The 7206-nt window shown below is 38.1% G+C and overlaps 1 non-coding gene across 1 annotated transcript; it reads left to right on the top strand.

The window, feature by feature from the left end:
• The first annotated feature begins 6564 nt into the window (after positions 1 to 6564).
• Positions 6565 to 6694, top strand: LOC118883907. The gene has a single exon (XR_005017136.1). It is a non-coding gene; the product is annotated as a small nucleolar RNA SNORA33 (small nucleolar RNA).
• Positions 6695 to 7206: the final 512 nt, after the last annotated feature.

The following is a 7206-nucleotide window of genomic DNA, read 5'->3' as shown; positions in this document are numbered from 1 at the left end:
TTTTCTGGGACTCCAATTACATGTATGTTAGTTTGTTATCCCACAGTTACTCTTTATTTTTTTTCTCTTTGTTTGTGTGATTCCTACTGACTTATTTTCAAGTTCATTGATTCTTCTGTAGTTTCCAGGCTGCTAGTAAGCTTATTTAAGAAATTCTTCATCTCTGATCCCATGTTTGTTTCTAGCATTTCCACTTGACTGTTTTATGGTTTCCATCTTTCTAATGAAATTCCCCATCTGTTAATGCCCACCGTCCATTTATTCCACTAGACCTTTTAACATTTTAATCATCGTTATTTTCAATTCCCTGTCAGTTCTAACATCATGGTCATCTCTGAGTCTGGATCTGTTGAATGCTTTATTTCTTGAAGATGGTTTGATTTTTCTTACTTTTTGTAGAATCCATCTATGATGAGATTTAAGTTCATCGATGTTAGATAGCAGGAAATAAAAACTCATCGTGAGAGAATCTATACTGGGGACTGTGGTTCAATAGGAAGGCTTGAATGTTTCTGGTCAAGAGCTGACTCTGGTTGAGTATGTGACTGAGGCAGAAAATGGAAAGTCAGAATCGTGAGGGGAAACTGGAATTTCTCTGATTTGTGCAAGCTGGGGCATGCAACCAGGGCACATATCGCCAGGACCCTCGGAAGGCTGCATCCTAAGACAAAGAGTTAACAAGAAAAAAATCGCTTAGACATTTAAACGAAAAAAATTTTTTTTTGTCTAGTATTTTAGGAGTTTTAGTGGAAAGGAGGAATTCTTCAAGAGGTTAGCAGTGAAGTTTCTCTGATAATTGTTGATGTGCTGTGTGCTCCCCAGATGATGGAAGGATGAAGGGTTTTCTTCCCTCACCTGAAACCAAATCAGGGGGTTTCAGAGAACTACTCCGGGAGCTTGTCATGTGCCCCCTGGCATTTGGACGACACAGCTAATAGACTTGCTGGAGCCACGAGAGTGAGAGGAGAGAGAGCTTCGTAGGAAGTAGCCTCTACCACCAGAATTGGACAAAGAGAGTCTCTAGTTTAGTCATCTTGAAAAGGACACACCCAAAAGGATGGTTCGGGGGAGACGAGGGAGATGGCTCCAGTAGGAAGGGTGCACGTGGGATGAAACTTCAGAAAGCAGGAGCTGAGGGCGGCTTACAAAAAAGGGCTTGCTGGTAGGAGGTCCCCCAAGGACAGGGGCGCTAAGACTATACCGAGCGGACCATCGGAGAAGGCACCGAAATAGATGTTGGAGGCCAGATGACAACCGCTCCAGCTTCTAAGCTCCACCCACAACTCTCCCTGCCTGGAGGGCGGGCGGGGGCAGAGTCTGTAGTAAACCTCAGACCTCCAGTGTGGGGGGTGGTCAAGGAGGAGACAGAAGACGTGCGAAGCCCCTCCCTTTCTCCTGCAGGTTTCCAAGCTCAAGTCAGACATTATCAGGTGGAGGGGAGAGGCTTAAACTGCACCTAAAGAAAGCAAACTTTGAAAATAATCTGCGCCTAAAACAAGAGGAACTGTGGGATCTGCCTGCAACCCTCGGCTATTCAGGGAAAAACTGAGCTATTTTAAACTATCATCCCTAATAAACAGAGCTGCCTCAATAAGCCAGTTCAGTACATTTCTCTGGGTAATCATTTAATCTAAATTTCCAAGTGTGTTAATAGAGATGTACCTAGTGGGTTTTTTTTTTATAACATTAAAAATCTCTATGCCTGTACTTACATCTCTTTCTTGTTTCTACTGTTGTTTATATGTAACTTTCTTCTTGATCAGATTTATCTATTTTAGTGAGTTTTTCAAATAACAAACTTTGATGATATTGGTCAAATCTATGTTTTTGTTTCCTGTTTCATTTCTGCTTTTATATTGATTCCTTCTGTTTTTGGGGGGGGGGGGTTATTTGATATACTTTGCCTGTCTTCCTGAATTATACGCCTAGTTCGTTTTCAATCTTTCTAGTTTTTTAATGTCTGTTTTTAAGGCTATATTTTCATTGAATACTATTTTAACACTGCTATTAAATTCTTAACCAAAGATTGCAGGAACGCCCTTCTCCTTTTACAGTATTCAAGTAAATTTTTTTTCATAAGGCAGTGAGATTCAGAATGCTAAGAGACAGGCTTCAGGTGAAATAGCTTTTCAAGACAGTCCCCTTTATTTTTCACTTAAGATCATTAAGAAATTTAATATTCTCTGCTGTGATCTCCCAACCATCTTATATTTAGACTTCTCCAACATCCTTTCAGAGTTGTGTACAGTGAAGAAACTCCCCTTTTTATGTCTTTTTATGTCTTGGGAGAGACACAAACAGAAGAGAGATCTTCACAGACCGACTCTGTGAAAGAGCCTGGTCATTGAATCCAGAAATAATTGGCAGTGATGATGTTTAACTTCATAACTTTTCAATTTTTCTCTAGGAGTACCGAAAGACAGATTTCTTCAGTTTTCTGAAAGATGGGGTCCAAATCAGCAAGCAAGAGTGAATTTCCCTGACTTAGAGCAAGCTATAATCATTCAGCGACACATCTCATTTTTTCCCTCCTTTTGCTACAATTTATTTAAACTTCCTCTTGAGAAGGGCGTGGCCTCAAATTGTGTGGAACTCTGCTCTCCTAAGTGACAATTTATTTGGTCTACCCTTTTTTTTTCCCCAAATGAAGGAACTATTGTGACATGGCAAATTACCAAGAAACCTTAGCTGGCGAGACACAATTTCTAAAGATTCCTTAGCCTAGTCTACTTTTCAGCATTTATTGATTGGAAATTGATGGATGTATTTAAGGCATAATGAATCCTTGCATTTGGTCATTAGCCAAGACGAAGTGCAAGAAAATAGCTGTTATCTAGTTCAGCTGCAACAGTGAAATAATGACATGCAAAGGCAGGGCTGTCATGCATGGGTGGCTTTACCCTGCTGCTTAGGGATCACCATCTATGAGTTCTAAACTGGTTACTAATTAGGCAATGTGTCCACCGTGTTTTTAGGTTTGTTTAATGAATAACTTTATGGCCTCTCTATATCATATTGACTTTTTATACAGCAGTAGATAACATTATTTTATTTTGGTTTAAAGTGATAAAGATGATATAAATTTTAAGCTGGTGAGCCCAGTGATGTTATTTCTGGCTCTAATAGTTTTGATCCAAACATCAAATTCTCCTTTTGAGGTGTTTGATTTTCCTTCAGGCGATCAGGAGATATTTCCCATAGCCTCTCAGGCTGTGGCCCTCAAAGCAATATTGATAACTGATAATGACATTAATCGCTTTCATTAAATCATCACTCGTCATTCTTTGGATCAATGTAAGAACTGCCCAGCATTTTCCCAAGCAGGAGTGGTACAGTATGGTCCCCACTGTCCCTGAAGCTTAGAGCGAGGCAGATATTTTTCAGAAGATGTGGTGACAGAAATGCCAGGGTTCCCAAACCGAGCCAGTAAAATCTCCTGTAGGATTAACCATGTAGAAAGGGAAACCATCAATCACCAGCATAAGTTAAAAATCGAAGACCTCTGGTTAGAAGAAAAACAGAGAACTGATACTTCTGAGGATGTGGAAACTTCCTGGGCAGATTTCAGATCTTCACATACCATGGGACTCTGACATCATACCCTAGAACTGAGGCATAGCTTTCATCTCTTATTAATTATCTGGCTGTTATCAACTCTGCTTCCTGTGTGACATACATATTTAACATACCGTGACTCATTATGAAACACTACTTTCCAGTTTATCTGAACACGTTTCATCATTCCACAGGTTGTCTGTACCTGGTCCACTATAGCTATTGATTGGGCACAGGTGTTATGCTGGATAACTTAACCCACAAGGATAGCTAAATACTGGAAACTCGGACACATTGCACCGTGAGCTATGCACAGCTGCACCCCTGCCCAGAGATTCCCGCAGTCCCTGCCCACCACACCTCTCCTCACCCACACCCCACCCTCCATCCGACCTCAGTCCCAGCCCATCCATTCCTACAGCCAGGTCAGGGTTTATTCCTTTCTATGCATTCTTATTCCGGATTTGCCTGTTTCTCTAGTCCAAAGAATTTTTAAGGATTGGCTGCAATGAAACATCTCCACATGGCATCCCTGTTATATACCACAAATACAAAGTTGAAAAAGAATTTCTTTACTCAGCGAATAGTTTGCCTTGCTGGTAGAAATTTATTTATACTCATTAATGCATATATGTGGAATCTAGAAAAATGGTATAAGTGAACTTGTTTGCAGAGCAGAAGTGGAGACACAGATGTAGAGAACAAACGTATGGATGCCAAGGGGGAAGAGGGGGTGGGATGGAGTGGGAGATTGGGATTGACGTATATACACTACTATGTATGAAATAGATGACCGATGAGAACCTACTGTGTGGCACAGGGAACTCTACTCAGTGCACTGTGGTGACCTGGGTGGGAAGGAGAGCCAAGGAAGAGGGGTTATACTGTGTACGTGTGGCCGATTCACTTTGCTGTACAGCAGAAAGTAACACGACATTGTAAAGCAACTATACTCCAATTAAAAAAAAAAGTTTATACTCAAATATTGTTGGATATATTCTGGTATACCTTCTCACTCTGTTCACATTGCCAGTCATCCTAGATATTGCTTTAAAGTTGAATGTGTAGACACCAATTACCAACATTATTTGTTTCAGCTCATTGATTCCTCTTATCAGTTACTTCGAAGAAAAGTTTGATCACTTCTTTGTAGGTGGGTTTGCTCCCATACAGCTCAGCCTCTTCCCACAGGTACCTCCTAAACGTATTACTGGGCATTTTTAATACATAAGTAGAGTCCTTGGCTACTTCTCCACATAGAGGTCACCGAATAAGGGGAGGCTGGTACACGCTCAGTCTTTCCTAAATATAAGGGTTTATCAGATAGTTAAAAGTCATGCCCCCTCTCGGAGAGGGAAGAGTCTCTTCTAGATATGATACATGGAAGTCCAGCCTTGAAGAGTAGTTGCTATTATCAAGAACAAGAGGATCAGGAAAACATACTGGAAAAGGAAAATAAAGGATCAACTTAAAAGGTTGCCAGATCTCAAGTTATGTTTACCATACATTCTTTCATCTTGCATGTTCGGTATTACTTGACCATTAATTTTGCACTTTGTGGCTTAGTTCCTAGATAGTTCATTTGGACAAAGCGAAGTTTCCCTTTTTACCTATATCTTTTTGGCACCTAATAAGTTGTGAATTCTTATTCCGGTTTATTCGGTAGATTGCTATCAAATTGTTTCCCTGGTTTATGTAAACAAAAATGTGTAAGACTAAGCAAGTAAAGTTTGATTCTAATCTGAATAATGAATGATAAAAATCAAGTCCATCAACTTTGTTAAAAATGGTTAGTAACTATCAGTGTTTGGTATGTGTTTTGCTTTTATGTTCAATTGATATAGAAAAATAATACACTAAGTAAGTTAATTTAAAACCCTTGTTTCTATTTTTTCTTTACCCAAGAGTTACAGTTGACCCTTGAACAACAAGGGTTTGAACCATGTGGGTTCACCTATACGCAGATTCTTTTCAATAAATATACAAAAATATACATGGAGAACAAAGTGTGCAAGACTTGTATTGAAGTGGATAGCCTTATCCTTACATAGGCATAAGGTAAGTGATATTTAATATTTTCGTACTGTTTTATAACTTTGCTTTCAAAGAATGACAGTACAGTATGCCTCTCTGTCATAATTGGAAGAACTGCATGTCAGCCTACCATCACAAGTAAGTGTTCTTTTTTAAAGTGTAACAGTGTTTCCAATACTGTATTATGAATATGACTGTAATTCTGTGTGCCATGAAATTTTTACAAAGATTCATTCATTAGTGTACAGGCTGAGCTACTGTGAAGCAATCGTACTGATTACATGAGGCTACAATAGAGCAGTCATATTGCTGCTTCTTCGTTATCAGTGCATGAATCGTTATACTTGTAAATATGAGTTTTTTTGTCATAATACAAAACACTGCATGTTATATGTATCATCCAAGACTATTGATATAGGTACTGACAGATGATTCATTTTGTAAACAGAGGACGTAAACTTACTGTATCCATAAATACAGTACAGCACTGTAAATGTGTTTTCTCTTATGATTTTCTTAACACTTTCTTGTCTCTAGCTTTATTGTAAGAATACAGTATATAATACATATACAAAATATGTATTAATCTACTGTTTATGTTATCGGTAAGGCTCCTGGTCAATAGGAGGCTATTAGTAGTTACGTTTTGGGGGTGTCAAAAGTTACACGTAGATTTTTGACTGAGTTGGGGGTCAGCACCGCTAAGCACCGCATTGTTCAAGGGTTAACTGTTTAAAAGCATGATTGTAAATCTTCAAAAGGAAACAGTGTGTTTATTTTGATTTATTATTATTATTGTTGTTGTGAATTTCCACATTTTCTGCATTGTGGTCAGAAAATGTGATCTTCTATGAATTCTGCTTTTAGGGCTCTGTTTAAAATTTTTCAGTGTGGCCTAATATATCAGTTTGGTGAGTACTCCATGTGGATTTCACAATAAAGTACTATATATTTTTACATGTTAAGAGTAGGTTCTAGCCAGCCAATGAATCTGCTTACCTGAATGTGTTTCTGCAGAAATTTAGAAAATGCTGGCAATTGGAAAGCCATGTTACAAGCCTTATAGACATTGAAGTCTTTAAAGTCCCTGAAAATGGCTATAAGACATTTTAATGGTGGGAAGCATTTTCATGAGATGTGCTGATTTTTTTAAAAGCTATATTATAACTAGTGCTAACAACTCAGTGGAGTTTCTCAATTTTAGTAAAATCACATATGTTTCTTTCTAGAAAAAAAAAAAGAGTAGGTTCTATATCTCTTTTAATAAGAATTATTAATTATACTAAATTTTTTTATATCCTTACTTTGATATTTTGATTTCTGAGTTATAATAAACTTTCCTACTATGGTTGAGGATTTGTCAATTTCTCCTCCTCCTTCTGTCAATTTTTGGTCACTGTATATTTGAAGCTGTGTTGATAGGTATATACAACTAGCCCTCAGTATCCATGGGTTTTGCAACTGTGGAATCAACTAGCCTGGATCGAAAATATTTGAAATAAAAATTCCAGAAAGTTCCAAAAGCAAAACTTGAATTTGCACACTGCCGTAGCATTTACATTGTATTTGTAACTATTTACATAGCATTTATATTGTATCAGGTATTACAAGTAATCT

This window comes from Balaenoptera musculus, chromosome 17 (genome assembly GCF_009873245.2).
Source record: "Balaenoptera musculus isolate JJ_BM4_2016_0621 chromosome 17, mBalMus1.pri.v3, whole genome shotgun sequence".
In the NCBI taxonomy this organism is placed as follows: Eukaryota; Metazoa; Chordata; class Mammalia; order Artiodactyla; family Balaenopteridae; genus Balaenoptera; species Balaenoptera musculus.
This window is presented reverse-complemented; position numbering and strand designations above follow the sequence as displayed.